Source organism: Microcaecilia unicolor, chromosome 10 (assembly GCF_901765095.1).
Source record: "Microcaecilia unicolor chromosome 10, aMicUni1.1, whole genome shotgun sequence".
Taxonomy (NCBI): Eukaryota; Metazoa; Chordata; class Amphibia; order Gymnophiona; family Siphonopidae; genus Microcaecilia; species Microcaecilia unicolor.
The window spans coordinates 114,836,322-114,855,004 of record NC_044040.1 but is presented as its reverse complement, the minus strand read 5'-3'; positions in this window follow the sequence as shown (position 1 = coordinate 114,855,004).

Genomic DNA, 18,683 nt, shown 5'->3' with positions numbered 1-18,683 from the left:
AGCAGACTTTTATAAAATAGACGCTGGTTGGTATCAGCTAGACAGCAGGGTCTGTGTTGTTGCTCAGGGGCTGTAGTGGGCACTGATTAATACAGCCTACTTTCAAATAGGGCTAGATGCTTTGTGAAATAACACAAACCCCTGCAAAAAGACACCCAAAATCTATACTGAAAAAAATTACCACACCATAACAGCCCTAACCTACGTATGAAAAGGCGGTGCTATAAATATTATAGTAGGACCTAGAGAAGTGTTTCCCTAGGTGGTCCTGGAGTACCACCTTGCCATTCAGGTTTTCAGGCTATCCACAATGAATCTGCATGAAAAAGATGTGCAAGTAATGGAAGCAGTATATGCAAATCAATGTCATGCATATTTATTGTGGATAGCCTGAAAACCTGAGTGGCAGGGGGTACTCCAGAACCAACTTGGGAAACACTGTCCTAGAACACAAAACTTACCACACCATAACAGCCCTAACCCACCAATGAAAAGACAGTGCCATATATATTACACTGGGCTCTGGAGTACCAATATACGCTGAAGAAGTTGTTGTTTATTTTTGCAATGTGATGGATGCCTGTTCTGGTGTGTGCCTGTGATTATCTTTGAATAACAGTCTTATTGCTATGATTTCTGAACATGTGGTATCATTAAAGGACAAACTTTTAAATGCCCAGTTGGGTATATATGCTAATCTCAATTTTGTTACATTTTTCAGACATATTCAGCTATTTGTTCCTATGATATAACTGAATTCTATTTTTCTGTCTCACCGTATTTTCAAATGTAAGCCACATTGAATCCGACTTTGCTTGGGATAATGTGTGATATAAATGTTTTTTAAAAAATCCTTTATCCTCCACCTTTCAAGACACTGCCTATCCTGCTGGATAGTAATGGCACAAGGAAAGCAAGTTTGGTCCAGTGAAGACTAACTCAAAATAAACTGTTCCTTAGATGGGTCCTACTATTACCATATTAAAAATATGACCATACCATGCTTCTGTGGCTATGTTCCACTAATGTTAAATGATTAACTGGATTTTTTGAAAGGATTATATAAACGTAGGATGCATGACTAGGGACACAAACATACATTTATTTATTCATTCAATATCACAATTCCTCATGCACAGCCACAAAACAACTTTTTAGGGTGGATAGTATTCCTTTTATTATCGACCAGATAGAGATAAGAGTTTTCAGTTTGGGCACAGTATATGTCATCACAAGCACAAAATATTAGAAATCCAATGGACTGCATTAGGGGCTTATAGCCCATTTATGTTTAAACAAAAGAGATCTACGTGAAACAAAATATTTATTTTTATTTTGCTTTATATAGAATATGGTCACAACTTGCCTTCAGTGAAATACAGGTCAAGCAGGCTTATGGCTGCTAGATAGGTCTAAAATGATAAACAAGTCTCTGACTGATTTCACTCTATTGCTGCAATAGTTGCAATAACTGTTGTGACAGGCTACAGGGTTAGTGAAACTTGGCATTGCCTCCAAAAACAGCTCATCTGATGAAGAAATGCCAACTGGACATTGGCATAAGCTGAACTACGCGGTCATGGTATCTTGTAAGATAAATGAGTAACTAGTCAGGTGCAGGGAAAAACAGAACTGAAAAGAGACTAAGTGAAACCATGGAGGTCAGGTGGTCGAGAGTAAGATTCATTGTGGTCGAAACTGATATGGTGTAATCAAGATTTACTGATAAACAGCTGACTGCCAGTAATCTAGGGCACAAAGAGTATATAAACTCTTGGCTTGGCCAGTGTGATGGAGAATTCAGGACCAGTGACATCTGTTTGATTCACTGACTGACAACTCCCCAAGACAAAACGGTCTTGTTTGCTGTTACCTTTGATCTTGTAAGAACTGTTTGGTGAGTATTGTATTGATTGATTTGCTTTAATAAAATTGAGAGCTGATTCATCATACTCCCTGTATTTCTCTTGTCTGTTATCTCTAACTTACTCAGAGTGGTGAACAACTCTGATAATTAAGGAGTCTAGATCAGCGAGGTAAAAATATATTAAGCAGCTTGGGGTGAGGCTTTGTTCTCTCCAGATGGTTATCAATAGAAATCAAACAAAATAAAACATGGAAAAGAAAATAAGATGATACTTTTTATTGGACATAACTTAATACATTTCTTGTTTAGCTTTCGAAGGTTGCCCTTCGTCAGATCGGAAATAAGCAAATGTAGTAGCTGATAGTATATATAAGTGAAACATCCAAGCATTTCATTGACAGTCTAGCAGGGTGTGGGTGGGTAGGAGGTATGCATGGGGACATCAAAGCATTTCATTGATAGTCTAACAGGATGGGTGTGGGTAGGTGAGAGGAGGGTGATAAACAGAGAAATACAACTTTATGGTTTATAATGGGCTAGAAAACCCAGATCCTTGTTAAGTCCTGTCTTTTCGGTTTCAAAATATTCAATCATTCTGACTTCAAAGGTCTTACATTCCTGCATTGTTTTAAAGTTACCTTTCAGGATTCTTACTGTGAAATCATTGGTGCAGTGTTCTGGTCTTGTAAAGTGGGAACCTGTGTTGACACCCAACAGAGCCAGGCAGAGAGAGAGAGAGCAGAGTTAGATGCATGGAAGGAAAGCAATCAAGGAGCCTGCAGACAGAGAAGAACTACACACACATGTGCCCCTTCTCCCTGCTGATGTCAGACGCCAGCACTTTATCAGCTGAGCTCCTTGCTTCGGCTTCTACTTTGGTAGGTGTTACTTGCTCAGTAGTGTGCTTCTCCTCTACTGCCTGTACCTGGATTACTCTTGTGTCTGCTGCCTGCCTACTGACTCTGCCTGTACCTGGATTACTCTCGTGTCTGCTGCCTGCCTCCTGACCTTGCCTGTACCTGGATTACTCTGGTGTCTGCTGCCTGCCTCCTGACCTTGCCTTATCTGGATTACTCTCTTGTCTGCTGCCTGCCTACTGACTCTGCCTGTACCTGGATTACTCTCGTGTCTGCTGCCTGCCTACTGACTCTGCCTGTACCTGGATTACTTTCATGTCTGCTGTCTGCCTACTGACACTGCCTGTACCTGGATTACTCTCATGTTTGCTGCCAGCCTACTGACTCTGCCTGTACCTGGATTACTCTCGTGTCTGCTGCCTGCTACTGACTCTGCCTGTACCTGGATTACTCTTGTGTCTGCTGCCTGCCTCCTGACCTTGCCTGTACCTGGATTACTCTCGTGTCTGCTGCCTGCCTACTGACTCTGCCTGTACCTGGATTACTCTCGTGTCTGCTGCCTGCCTACTGACTCTGCCTGTACCTGGATTACTCTCGTGTCTGCTGCCTGCCTACTGACTCTGCCAGTACCTGGATCACTCTCTTGCTTGCTGCCTGTCTGGCTGTCACGTTCATCACCCCGATTCCTGCTCCATCTCATACGCCTTGCAGGTCGCCTGCACCTAGGGGCTCAACCTCTGGGGAACGGCGGTCAGCGCAGGTGAAACCCGGGTTGTCTGGCCGCCAAGCAGAACCTGGTCTGAGTACTGGGCTCGGCATTGCTCTTCTTGGTACAAGAACTCATAGGTCTGACAAAAACAGAATAATTCATTTGTGTATCTAAAAGAAACTTGTACAAAATAGATGAAGATGTGATTCCATGTGCCCCAATGAAAGGAGAGTTTAATTCTACTTCCATTTAATTTCAATGTATTCTCTCAGCTTTACAACACCAGGCTTCTCAAGGCAGATCACAAAAGGTACAATGAACCCATCAGGAAACAGGATATCCTCACTGAAATCTGAACATCTGCATTGTATAGGACAGTGAAGAAAAATGAGCTCAACCTATAGAGTTTCTATAGCAGTTTCTACAATAATTTTTGAAGCTGTTTTAGTGATATTCAATTGTTATTTCTTTTCTCCAGCTTTTAAGGCACTGCCTATCCAACTGAAACAGCTTTAGACTTGTTACAGATGGCCCAACAATAAAAATGACAAGGTTGCTTACAATGGACTAGATAGGCTGCTCACTTCCACTCCTGTCTATTAAACCTCCTTGGACAGCTCTTTCTACCTTCTATACCCCCCTTCCTCCTCCCTGAATCTTACACCTTCTGCGTTTCCCCACTCTACCGTCCGCGTGGTCATCTTCACTGCCCTCTTGTGCGAGTCTTGCATCTACTCCTGTCTCTTCTGCCCGCTCTCTCCCATCCGCATGGTCTTTTTTAAAGCCTGCCCCTGAAGTGTTCTCCCTCCGGCACCAGCGATTCACATAGTCAGCCTTCTGCCAGCGTCGGAGCCACTCCTCAAGCGCGTCCCGCCTACTCTAATGCAACTTCCTGTTCTCCGCAGAGGTGGGACGTGCCTGAGGGAGAGGCCAAGATGCTGGCAGAAGGCTGACTATGTCAATCACCGGTGCCAGAGGGAGAACGCTTCAGGGCTTTAAAAACCACGCGAATGGGAGAGAGTGGGCAGAAGAGGCAGGAGTAGATGCAAGAATCGCACATGAGGGTGGAGGAGGCAAAGATATTGGCATGTGGCACATAGGCACCATTTTTTCTAAAAATCTGGGGGAGCGAGCGTTCACCCTGCTCCCCACCTAGCAACGCCACTGCCAAGCCCTGCCACTATTGCATAGCCATGCTCCTCGCCCTGCCTTATTTGCATAGTCCTGCCCCCTTATGCATAACACCTCCACAAACCCCACCCCTTGTGGTGATACCATAGGAATATCATGGTCATGCCCCTTTTCCAAGATAGCGGCCACTACTATATACTACTACTACTACTACCACCACTTCTAGCCACCATTTTGGATGGGGTCAGGTGATGGGAAGTGACATTTAAAAAATCCTGACACCGCTTCCTACAGCCTCAGTGGAATTTAGTTGTGCATGCGCACCTTAACCTTTTTTTCTCCCAGGAAAAATAGGCATTTGTTTTTCTTTCAAAAAAGGACATCTTTTTAAGCTGGATCATCTGCTTTTAAGAACGACAGGAAGGACTAGCCTGCTGTACAAAGCTACCCTGCTTTTTCAAGAGAGATCACAATGGCTCTGGCTTGCCAGGCTTCTTTTTTTTTTTCAAAGCTGTTATAAGTAGGGTTACTATATGTCCGGATTTACCCGGACATTTTTTGAAGGTGTGTTACCTCCTCCTGTTTCTTAGCCCTCACAGGAAGGGGGGAAGCACAGGAAAATAATAATAAGAAAGAGAGACTCCATTAGGCGCAGCCAGTAAATTACCTTTATTAGTATCTCACAGAGCCAAAAATACAAAATAGTTCTCTCCCTGGAGCAGGTTGCCAATCAGCAGTGCACATCCTGAAAGACAAGGTCTGCTCAGCTAATACTGCCCCGGACATCACATATATACTGTTACAAGTTCTGTTTCTCCCAAATCATGTGATTTCCCATAAACCAGAACCATTAGGTAGCCTTATACCATATATGGATTGGTCATGTATTCTATCAGTCTCTCCTGATGTGTTTGCACATGCCCAGTCAGTGGCCATTGGCTAGTCAGTTATCAGTATAGCATATAGTCACAGAGCAAAAAATTACATAGAACAATACCCTTGTGTCCCCAAATCTGAAACATTCTAGGCTCACTGTGTCCTCAGTCTGTTGTTCACCAAGGTTACATCATTATATCCAGTTTATATGAAAAGCCTAGTCTCAGCTCCAGCAAAGTCAGCAAAATGTGTATCCCTAAAGTGTCTGTTCTCAGCTCCTGAGAAAGCAGTACTATATATTACATGTGAAAAACTGAGCAAAGTGCAGGCCTTAGGCCTAGCCCTTAGGAACAGGCCAGGCATAGGAAGGCATATACATTTCCCTCTTGAAAGGCTGAATAGCGAGTAGCGAGAAGCCTTTCACACACAAGGAGCACAGATAGTGGTGGTAAACATGAAGGACTGGGTTCTTCAGAACCAATACTGGAAGTGCCTCAGAGAGAAAATGATTACAACAAAAATATAATTTAAGGACAAAAATGGGGTTCAGGAGAGAATGATATGTCTAAGGGGAAACATAAAGCAATCATAAGTAAAAGTGGGCCATTAATAAATAAAAGTATGGTGGCATATGTCTTACACAAGGACAGAAACCTGAAAAATAATCATCAACAGAAACAACAACAGGATGAGCAGATATACACTAAATTAATAAATTGTAACATGTAATATCAAACTTTCTTGAAACCATTCAGCAGTAGTAGCGGCCTGCAAACCAGGAGTAAAGAAACTGAATCAAGTTAAGTGCTAGAGAATAAACAAAAAGCAACAGGAATAGAAAATCAAGCGTACGTACATACAGGTAACAGGAGCATTCACAGTAATAAGTAAGTGAAGCAATGCAAGAAAATATAAAAACAGCACGAGAAGAATTAACAGGAATAGTTAACTTGCATAGCAGCAGACATCAGATGAAACCAAGCATTGGAAGACTAGGGGTGGAGAGTGAACAAAAACTAGAAGAAAAACAAACAGTTGTAAGAATCCTGCAATTAGAGCAACAGTGTAGAGTTCAACAGTTAAAAAGCAAATACTTCATTATAGGAAATACTTCAGTATGGTAAAAGTCCAGAATGCAAAGTCCAAAATGAACAAATCCTTCTCAAGTTCCAGACAAAACAGTAGGTGAAGGGTGAAGATCAGATAGATGGTTCCAGGAAGAATCCCCTTCAAGAAAAGCAGATGTTGGGGCAAGAGTCCAAATGCAAAAGTGTCCAGATTAGAAAACAGCAGTGTAAAGTTTGTGTAGTACTTAAACAGCAGGTATTCGGCATCAAGCTTGAGTGAAGTTCTCTAGCATCCAATTGTAGTGGTATTGGGAATTATTTCTGTCCTGGTCTCCAGGAATTGGTGTCTGTTTAACTGCATCTATGACATAGAGCAGGAGGATGATAAGAAGTATTCCACAGATGGTACCTAGGACCAACCTGATTATTATCTGTCTATCAGTCAAGGTCCTGATTGCTCTCCTCCTTTCCAGTCATCCGAAGGCACTCCAAACTGTTGTCTCAGTCAATTGTTCACGTGGGTCATCTGGATCAGATGTTAAGGCTTCCATTTCGACCCTAAAGTATTGCTTGGGTTGTTATTTTCTTCACTGGGTTTGAGACGAAGGTTCCTGTTGAAGCACCTCCCCTTTGCAGCCGGGCTTACCCTTGCAAGAAGTTGGTCTACTCTGGTTGCTTAATCTCAGCTCCTGGGTCTGCTACCGTCTTGCAGAGCGATGCAGCCGTGGGGGTACTCAGCAGTACTTGGTATAGTTCTTCCCAGCGAGGTGAAGGCCAATTTTCCCTCTTGATAACCTTGATTAGGACCCAGTCTCCTGCTTGGACCTTGCTAAGCTCAATAGGTTCAGGATCTGTGGACACTAGTGACCAACAACAGAAAATGAAAAACAGTTAGGATGGAGGCGGTATAGGGATGCCCCCCCCCCCCAGTGGGTTTGTACATGAACAATTTCAAACAGCTCAAAACTATCTCCCCTTTGCCTAAAGAAGAACCAAGGGCGCCAATGTCTATATAGGGTTAACAGTTCTTTCACAAATAGTAGAGTAATACAGAATGTAAATTCTCTTTTTATCCACAAAACTGTTGCTAACAAGGCAGTGAAAATAATGACAAACAATGAAATACATGAAAAATCTAGAACCATAAGTCCCCAATACATTATGAAGTATGGCTGAGTCAAGTTTTGTAGCAGACTTCATATATCTGAATCAGGAAGTATGATTTTGCAGCTTTACTGACAAGGCCTCAATTTGCTTCCAAGTTAAGTGTGTGTAGGATCTTTAAGCTGATCATCTCTCCTGTTGAGTGGCAGATCCAGGAAGATGATTTCTTTATCTATCTGGAAAAGACTGACATAGCAGCCAGTAGCTGAAGGATAAGAGGGCATATACAGAAAATGAGAAACAAAAGCATGTAGAAACATATGAGTGTACAGCTAGTAAGCAGACAGAAAGCATTATAACTAAAAAGGTAACATAAATTATGTAAAAGAATATAACTAAAAAGGTAACATAAATTACATTAAAAATCCTGCAATTCATAAATCACACGAATTAGTCCAACGAAATTCTCCATCTGGCAAGGCAGCTGTAGATGTCACTGTTTAGAGACTAGTCTTGCAGCATGCTTCAGAAGGAGGCCAACGTATAGTAAATAAAGGCGCTTGGAAGGAAAAGCAGAGCAATAAGGGTGTATAGACATGAGGTCTAATTTCTGGCAAGTTCTTAAACAAAATGGCAGTAGCTCAAAAATATTGTCAGGTTTTGTACTTTATGCAGATCTAATTGAAGTTAATTTGGAATAAAAAAATATAAAAGAGTATACTATATACATTTCCCCATATAAACAGTGCAATATACGTCTACACTGCCATTCACGTACTCTGACCATCAAATCAACGTGCAGTGTGCTTTCTAGATATTGTGCCATGTGACTTTCCAACAATGCATTCAAGTGGCACCAAACAACTTTGACAATGTCTCATTCATTTTTAAGAGGAACATCCCTATAAGCTTTCACAGAATTACCCAAAAAGGAATGGGAATTTTTCATCCATCGATATCGCAATTAAACTTCCTGCAATGCAAAACATAACTGTAAATCATTATTATGGTAGTAACTCCCTCTAGTGGCTAAAATAAGGAAAACAGTATAATATAAAACAGCGAGAAAGTGTGCAATCAGATGATGATAACAAAATAGCTCTCTAGCCGTGAAAGAGAAGGCAATTAATTAGGGCACACTAGAGCAACAGTGTCAGACAAACTACTACTACTACTATTTAGCATTTTTATAGCGCTACAAGTCGTACGCAGCGCTGCACAAACATAGAAGAAAGACAGTCCCTGCTCAAAGAGCTTACAATCTAATAGACAAAAAATAAAGTAAGCAAATCAAATCAATTAATGTGTACATGAAGGAGGAGAGGAGGGTAGGTGGAGGCGAGTGGTTACAAGTGGTTACGAGTCAAAAGCAATGTTAAAGAGGTCGGATTTCAGTCTAGATTTAAAGGTGGCCAAGGATGAGGCAAGATGTATGGGCTCAGGAAGTTTATTCCAGGCGTAGGGTGCAGCGAGACAGAAGGCGCGAAGTCTGGAGTTGGCAGTAGTGGAGAAGGGAACAGATAAGAAGGATTTATCCATGGAGCGGAGTGCACGGGAAGGGGTGTAGGGAAGGACGAGTGTGGAGAGATACTGGGGAGCAGCAGATTGAGTACATTTATAGGTTAGTAGAAGAAGTTTGAACAGGATGCGAAAACGGATAGGGAGCCAGTGAAGCGACTTGAGGAGAGGGGTAGTACGAGTAAAGCGACCCTGGCGGAAGACGAGACGGGCAGCAGAGTTGTGAACCGATTAGAGTGGGGAGAGGTGTATAAGTGAGAGGTCAGCAAGAGGCAGATTGCAGTAGTCTAAACGAGAGGTGACAAGAGTGTGGATGAGGGTTTTTGTAGAGTGCTCGGAAAGAAAGGGGTGGATTTTACAGATGTAAAGAAAGAAATGACAGGTCTTGGCGGTCTGCTGGATATGAGCAGAGAAGGAGAGAGAAGAGTCAAAGATGACCCCAAGGTTTCGAGCTGAGGAGACAGGGAGAATGAGAGAGCCATCAACAGAAATAGAAAACCGGGGGAATGGGGAGGTGGGTTTGGGGGGTTTGGGTCATGTTTAATTTCAGGTGGTGTTGAGACATCCAGACAGCAGTGTCAGACAAGCATGCTGAAACTTTGGTTTGGATGCAAGGTGAGATATCAGGGGTAGAAAGGTAGATTTGGGAGTCATCAGCATAGAGATGGTAGTAAAAGCCATGGGATGAGATTAATGAACCAAGGGAAGAAGTGTAGATAGAAAAGAGGAGGGGACCAAGAACAGAACCCTGAGGCAGAGGGATAGAAGTAGAAGAGGATCCACCAGAGTGAACACTAAAGGTGCGGAGGGAGAGGTAGAAAGAGAACCAGGAAAGGACAGAGCCCTGGAATCCAAGTGAGGACAGGGTATCGAGAAGTATGCTGTGATCAACAGTGTCAAAAGCAGCGGAAAGATCAAGAAGAATGAGGATGGAATATTGACCTCTGGATCTTGCAACTTATTGGCTTCCAGGAAATTCACAATCCTTTCCTTCAAAAGTAATGGAAGCAATGCTGAAGGAAAGGATAGTGAATTTTCTGGAAGCCAATAAGTTGCAAGATCCGAGACAACATGGTTTTACCAAAGGGAAATCGTGCCAAACGAATCTCATTGAGTTCTTTGATTGGGTGACAGGAGAATTGAATCAGGGATGAGCTATGGACGTAATCTACTTAGATTTCAGCAAAGCTTTTGACACGGTTCCCCACAGGAGGCTCTTAAATAAACTGGATGGGATGAAGATAGGACCTGAAGTGGTGAACTGGATTAGGAACTGGTTGACGGACAGACGCCAGAGGGTGGTGGTGAATGGAATTCGCTCAGAGGAGGGAAAGGTGAGTAGTGGAGTGCCTCAGGGATCGGTGCTGGGGCCGAATCTGTTCAATATTTTTGTGAGTGACATTGCCGAAGGGTTAGAAGGTAAAGTTTGCCTATTTGCAGATGATACTAAGATCTGTAACAGAGTGGACACCCGGGAGGGAGTGGAAAACATGAAAAAGGATCTGAGGAAGCTAGAAGAATGGTCTAAGGTTTGGCAATTAAAATTCAATGCGAAGAAATGCAAAGTGATGCACTTAGGGAATAGAAATCCACGGGAGATGTATGTGTTAGGCGGGGAGAGTCTGATAGGTACGGGCGGAGAGAGGGATCTAGGGGTGATAGTATCTGAGGATTTGAAGGCGACGAAACAGTGTGACAAGGCGGTGGCCGAAGCTAGAAGGTTGTTAGGCTGTATAAGAGGTGTGACCAGCAGAAGAAAGGGGGTGTTGATGCCCCTGTATAAGTCGTTGGTGAGGCCCCACCTGGAGTATTGTGTTCAGTTTTGGAGGCCGTATCTAGTTAAGGATGTAAAAAGAATTGAAGCGGTGCAAAGAAAAGCTACGAGAATGGTATGGGATTTGCGTTCCAAGACATATGAGGAGAGACTTGCTGAACTAAACATGTATACTCTGGAGGAAAGGAGAAACAGGGGTGATATGATACAGACGTTCAAATATTTGAAAGGTATTAATCCGCAAACAAACCTTTTCCGGAGATGGGAAGGTGGTAGAACGAGAGGACATGAAATGAGATTGAAGGGGGGCAGACTCAAGAAAAATGTCAGGAAGTATTTTTTCACGGAGAGAGTAGTGGATGCTTGGAGAACTCTTTTTATTGAAAAAAAAACTAAAAACAAATTACACACATGAAAAAACAACCAACCCTCCCCTCACATCCCCCATCAACATCCTACCTATACACAAGCAACCTACCTATATATAAACCCCCCTCCCCCCACATGATAATACATTAAATTTATCTACCAAATACCCCAGAGTCCCCAAAACCCCTGCAAACAGCCAACTGAAAGCCCCTCATGGTGGTTTTAGCCTGACATGCTTCCACCACCTTGCGGATTTCTCCACCCCCTTCTCCACCCTTTCCCACTTTGCCGCTTCCTGCACCGCCCTCACCACATCCCAGCTGACGTTTTCCGCCGACCGGACATCCTGGTGCAGGGAGACCCCACACCGCGCTATCCAGAGGCAGTATCGGAGTATCACTGATATCAGAAAGTGTGTCTCCGGATCCAAGCGCCCTACTTTTACAGATGGACCGTACACCCAGTCCGCATAGGTGTACCGACGGAAACTGGGGATCTGCAACAGAGAGGAAACCCGGTCAGAAACATGGACCGAAAATGGGCATTTCTGCAGGAAATGCTCCATTGTTTCCTCGACCCCAGCACATTCCCCCCTTGGACATCCCCTGTCCTGCACTTTCCGATCTTTCAAGTTGGCTCTCACATACAGTTTACCGTGAAAGGACAGCCACGCAATGTCTGTGTATTTCACAGGGATCCGGTCAGATGTAATCAACCGCAACCCCTGCTTTAACACTGGGTCTGGCGCATCCCGCAGCGCTAGGGGCGCTGAAAACATCTGTGATCGAACCCTCTCCATCCAAACCCCCCGCTGTCCTTCTTTCACCTCTGCCACTGACACCCCCCACACCCTCACCAGCTTCACCAGGGTCTTGCAATAGCCTACCCTCCCCGGGGCCCCCTTCCGCAGAGCTACTACCCTTCCCCCTTGCTGCCATAGGTCCCAGTACCTGCTCCACCATTGCAGAACACTCCGTGCCCACCCCGGGGGCTCCTGCCCAACCGCCCTGTCCAAATTAAACTGCAGGAACAGCGCACTGAAGAACAGGACCGGGTTTACCATTCCCACCCCCCCCCCCCCTCCTTCCTGGGCAGATATGTAACATTACGCTTCACTGGGTTCATCCTGTTTCCCCAGAGCAACTGGAAAAACACGCTATATAGGGCTGTATAGCGGCTTTCCGGCAACAAGCAGATGTAGCTAACAAATAAAAACAAGGGAATTAGATGAGCCTTTATCAACTGGACCCGCTCCCTCATCGACATTCTCCACCCCTTCCATCTGTCTACCCGTGCCCTGGCTTCTTGGAGACACTTATCCCAGTTGTATAACCTATAATCCCCCTGGTCAAAATAAATCCCCAGAACCCTGAGCCGCTCCCCTGGCGCTGGAAACTGACCACCCAACTCAAATTGGTGCCCTTGATCTTCCCCAACCCACAGGCTATTCGATTTTTGAAAATTGACCCTCGATGCTGTGACCTGCGAGTAATCCTGGATCAGCTCCTGCAGTCTTCCTCCCTCCCTTTGGTCCGCCACCCACACTGTGACGTCGTCTGCATATGCCACGACCCTCAGCTGACTACCTTCCCCTACCTCCACACCTTGCAGTCCCTGCGCCCCTCCCTTCTCCACCCGTCTTATAAAAGGGTCGATGGCATATGCATACAACAGCGGGCTCAGCGGACACCCCTGCCGCACCCCTGCCCCCACCGTAAACCCCTTCCCCCTCCACCCATTTACCAAGGGGAAACACCCAGCCTGCCTATACAGCAGCTGCAGCTGCTCTACCCACCCCTTCGGGAACCCATAGTGTTCTAGAATTCTCCACAGGACATCCCATTGCACTCTGTCAAATGCTTTATCCTGGTCAAGTGTCACCACCAACCGACCATTCACACCTTCCCTACTGTGTTCAACTCCCTCTCGTACCCATGCTGCTGCTTCCAGGACCCCTCTGCCCTTAACCCCGCATGCTTGGGAGGCCGCTAACAATCCCGCAGACACCTGCCTCATCCTTTGAAAAAGCATTCTTGCGAAAATCTTCCGATCGGTGTTGAGCAGCGCTATCGGCCGCCAATTGGCCAGCAGCGACGAGTCCTTCCCTTTGCTCAACAAAATCAGAGCTGCTTCTGTCAGGGACCTGGGGAGGGAACCCTCCGAACGAGCTGCCTCCCATACCTTCAACAAGATCGGCCCCAGTTGCGCCTTAAAGGCCTGATAAAACTCGGTCGGCAGCCCGTCCGGCCCCGGCGAGGTCTTCTTGTGGAGTGCCTCAATGGCTTCTTCCACCTCCTGCACAGTCCATGGTTGCAAAAGGCCCTGGAGCTGGGGTCCCCAATCCCCTATCCCTGGGGTCCCTTCCACATAGCTCTCCATCTGCTCTTTATCTATCTGCTGGGCCGAGAGGAATGCTTCAAAGTAATCCCCTACTACACCTAAAATCCCCTCCTTGGAATCCTGAAGGATCCCTCGTGTGTCGCGCACTCCCTCAACCACCCTATGGTCCCTCCTCTCCCTACAACAGGCGAAGGGATCCGGGCTAACCATCTTTCCGAAATCTCGTTCATACACCAATGAGGTGTAACGATTGTACTGCACCTTTTCCAGGAGCTCTTGGAGTTCCCTTATTTCCACCTCACTCCCCCCCTGAGAAATTAATCTATCCCTCTTCTGCTTCACTGCCAGACCCAGCTTCGTCCTTTCCCTACCCTCCCTTCTCGCCTGCCTCAAAAAAAACCCCCGTGTGCGTCTTTTCACCGTGTCCCACCACCCACCAATCGATGAAAATGCTCCTTGTACTGTAACCTGGTCGTCCAAAAACCCAAGAAATTCCTCCCGCACCTGCCTGTTACCTAACCACTTTAAGTTCAGCCTCCACAACCCTCTCCCTGGCCTCTGTGCTCCCGCTCCCCCCACCTGAAGGAGAACCATATGGTGGTCCGAAAAGTCCACATCCACAATCTTTGGGCCCCCCAGACCAACCCCTTTCCTCACCAAGAAGCGATCTATTCTGCTCTTGCACTGTCCTCTAAAGAATGTGAACCCCTCCTGCCCCTCACAAAACTCCACATGTGCGTCAACCAACCCCGCCTCCCGCATAATCCTCGCCAGTCTCACCCCATCATAGCTCACCTGCATTAACCGTCCCCCACTATCCATTTTCCTCAATATCGTGTTGAAATCCCCACCCCAGACTACCTGGCGTGAGGTGTACAGGTAGGGCCGAATTTTCCCAAAAAGGAGTACCCTTTCCCTCTTACTCTGGGGCCCGTACACGTTGACCACCCTCAACGCTCTTCCCTCCCAAATCACATCTACCACTAGACATCTCCCCACCCCCAACTCCACCACCCTCTGGATATTCACCCGGTGCGTCTTAAATAAAATTCCCACTCCCCCATACCTGTCCCCCGCCAACCCCCACACCGAGGGTCCCCACCTCCAGGCCCGTCTCGCCCGCCTGATCTTTTCCAGAGACGTCAGCCGGGTTTCCTGTATCAGGAAACAATCCGCCCGGACCCGCGCAAACCTGTCATACGCCAAGCATTGCGCCTTTGGGGAGGAGATACTGGCCACATTAAGGGTAGCAAATGTTAATACAAGTCCCGCCATTCTCATGGAGAGTAACCGAGCTGCTCAACACCTCCTATACTCTGTACCCGAACCTCCTGATGTTCCCCCTTCGCACCCTGAGACAGGTCCTCTTCCGTGCGGCCATCATCCTCCCCCACCCGATCCCCTTCCCCCCCCACCAGTCCCACCTGTACCTCCCCTCCCCCTTTCTTCCTTCCTTTCTTCTTCTTTGTGCTATCCAATCCCACTTCATTACCCCTCACCCTCCCTTTCCCCCTTCCCCCAACCTCACCCCCTAACTCCTCCTCTAGGTTCTCCCTGTCCTCCAAAACCTCCTCCAATTCCACTCTGTCCCCCCACTCATACACTTGGGCCAACGCCCCCTGCACAACCCCCTCGGCCTTCCTCTTACTCCCCTTCCCTCTCCCATCCCTTCCACCCTCCCCTCCCCCTGCCTCCTCTCTCCCCCCTCCCTCTTCCCTACTGCCCTGAACCTCCCCTCCCTTCTTCCGACTCCCTGTACTTCCCACCTGAACCTCTTCATATTTCCTTTTGCCTTCTGCTGTCCCCCCTGCCTCTGCTCCCTCCTCCATCAACTCCACCCTCGTCCCCTCCATCTGTTCGCCCTCCTCACCCTCAGCCCCCCCATCCTCCTCTCCTAACACCTGATATCTATTCCCCCCCCTCGCCCCCTGCTGCGGCACCTCCCCGCCTACCGCCCGTGTCCCCCCCTTTCTAGACTTCCTCCTCCTCTGTGGAACTCGCACCCAATCCCCCTCCTGCTCCTCCCCTGACGCTCCTTCCTGCCTCCCCTCCCCTTCTCCTACCAGCTCCTCCCTGCCCAGCACCCCGTGCCCTGCCCCCTCCTCTTCCCCTACCACCCCGCCATACCCCTTCCTCCACATGTCCCACTCATTATGGGACGCCCGAGGGCAATTCCGGAATGCATGCCCCAGCCCTCCACAGAGATTGCACCGAATCGAGGTACAATCCTCTGTGGAGTGCTGGGTGTCCCCACATCTCCCACACTTTACCACAGGGCAGGACATGCTAAAATGTCGAAATGAACCACACCTAAAGCACTGTCGTGGCTGTCCTTTGTAAAAACACAGTATCCTGTCACGGCCGATGAAAGCTGCCGAGGGGATGTGCTGAACGACATAGCCGTCCTGTTTTAATTTTACCTGGGCTCCCCAACCTCCTGCCCAAACCCTACTCGGATCCGGTAGCTTAGTAAGTGGTGACTTCAGCTCCGCATACCGCTGGAGCCAATAAGCCAGATCTGCCCCTGAGATAGACTCATTCCGCACAAGTAGGGTAACCTGCACCAGGTCCGGCTTGCTGATCGGAATCACCCTGAAGTCCCGCCACTCCCCCTTCCCCCTTACTCCCTCATACCGTTCTCAAAAAATTTCCATCCCCCTCTGGGTCATAAAGCTTACATCATATTCGGGGATGTTGACGGGGTGTATACAAGCATAAAAGTCCTCAGGTATGAACCCCATCCCCATCACCTGTTTCAAGACCTTTTCCTGGGACGGCATTGCTCCGTCCCCTATCCATTTAAGCTGAACCACATTGCGTCTTTTTGGTAACTGCCCACCCCCTTTCCCCATTCCCCCCAAACCCCTGCCTGTCCCTTCATACCCCGCAAGTCCTCCCCCCTCCCTCCTCCCCCCTCCCTGGACCACTGCAGCAAAGGACACAGACCCTTGCCCCCATCGCCCCCCTACCCCTGAGCTGGTGCCAGCCCTACCCTCCAACTCCGCCCCCCTCCCTTGCTGCCCCTCAGCCTTACTGTCTTCCCTACTCCCCCCCACCTCCTGCCCCCCCGTACCCGTAATGATGTCATCTCCCCCCTCCCGCTGCCCCTCCCCCCTGCCTCCCCCCCTTCCTTTTACTCTGGGGCCTCCCTGCCCCTCAGGAACCATACCCCCTCTTCCCTGATGCTGGCCCACTGACATACCTCCATCCCCTGCTGCCCAGACACCTGAGTCCCCTGCATCAGGCAAATCTACACCAAAAGAACCTTCCCACTGCAAACCTTCAGCAGCCCCAGAATCCCGCAACAAACCCCCTTCAGCCTGCCCTCCCTCCGGCTGAACCAAGTCTGGTACCGCATTACCGGCAGTCCTTGCGGCCATTACTTGCTGCGGGGCTGGCGCTGCAAGAATCTCCCTGTCTGCCCCTTCTTTCTCACAGCCTTCTGGGTGCCTTGACTCCTTTCTCTCTGATGGCTCTGCTCCGGTCCCGTTGTCGAACCCGTGCAAACTCCCTCCTCCTGCGCCCCGATTGGGCAAACCTGCCCTCTCATCTGCTGTGAGTGGGCAGAGCTTCCTCGAACCCGGAAGCTCCGTGTATCGTCTCTCCGCTCCTTGCTGAAAATTAGCCTCTGTCCCCCTTAGCGCTACAGCCTTCTGGCTCGCCTCCGATGTTCCACCGGCTGTCTGTGATGTCCCTTGCAGCTGCGAACTGCCCTCTGCACACTGCAAATCAGCCGTCTCTCGATCAGGTATGACGTCCTGCCCCTTCGATCCTCGTGGGCGGACCTGCTGCGCTAGTAATGGCACTGCGCTTGTAGGTTGCTGACCTCCCGAAACCGATGCCTCCAGTGGAAAAAGAACCACCTGTGGCTGCAACCGCTTGTCCTTGCTTGCAGCCCACTGCTCCATTCCGGGTACACCGCCCTCTTTCTTCTGCATCGGCTCAACCAGAACTGCATTAGACAACAGGCTCTCCCCTGTAGCGCCTGACCCTGTGTCTAGTATCTGGAATGATTGTCTCTGAAACTCTCTCGCTTCTGTATTTTCCTCCACAGGTCTCTGTGTCTGAGAAGTCTGATCCAGACCAGCCCTGACGTCCCTGAGCTCTGCTGTCTCTGGAAGAGGACCGGGCTGGCTTGCCAGGTACTGCATATACTTTAATGTGGCTTGTGTACCGCTCCCGGTCAGTTCTGGCACTGAAGAATGCAGGGACCCAGGAACTGAACCCTCTGTCTTCTTCCCTCTCCGTTCTGCTGTGGGGTCTGATCGTTTACTTCCCTGGCCTCCAGCGAGAGAACCAGAAGCCATTCTTTCCTTGTTCACATAAATCTCGCGCAAAGGGTTCCCAGGGCCTTTTTTTAAAACCCCAAGCAGCTGTTCTTTCTTCCCAAGCATTTTTTTTTAGACGTGTTTCTTCCTTTTCATATAGGTTCTTGTGTGTTGCTGGAGCTACTTTAATCATAGTTTTAGCCATCTTGATACGTTTACCCAGATCCACCACCTCTTTCTCCACGGCCTTGATTCTCCTAACCACTTTAATCAAACCACTAGCTGGGTCCTCTGGGTCCTGGATTCTCTCCCAAAAATCTTCCTCTTCCGAGGACACGCTGTCCTCACTGCCTGTCTCCTCAGATTCAGGCTGACTCTCCTGACAGGTATCCATCTCCTCCACCTTCTCTCTGCCCCGCAAACTCCCTTCTTGGGCCTTCACCAGCTCTCCCCCCCTCTCACCTTCTGGATGTTGTAGGCCAGTGAGGGGGGTACCGGACTGGCTTCTGCCCTCGGGCTGCTGTTCTCTCCGGTCTACCGGGCTCCTCTCCCTCCTCTCTGCGGCTTTAACAGAGAGGGAACCGTTCTTCCAGGCCTTCTGGTCCTGGGCCCCAGGAGGCCCCATATCCTGGGCCTTGCCTGAGGACCGCTCCCCCGGGACCTTCCTCATTTCTGGGGAAGGAGCTAGGCCTCACTCCCTTCCCCCTGGAAGCCTGCAGAGCCTCTGGCAGCACTTCCTCCTCCTTCCAAGTCTCACAGCAACTAACTTGGAATGCCGTCCCGCGGGAGGTGGTGGAAATGAA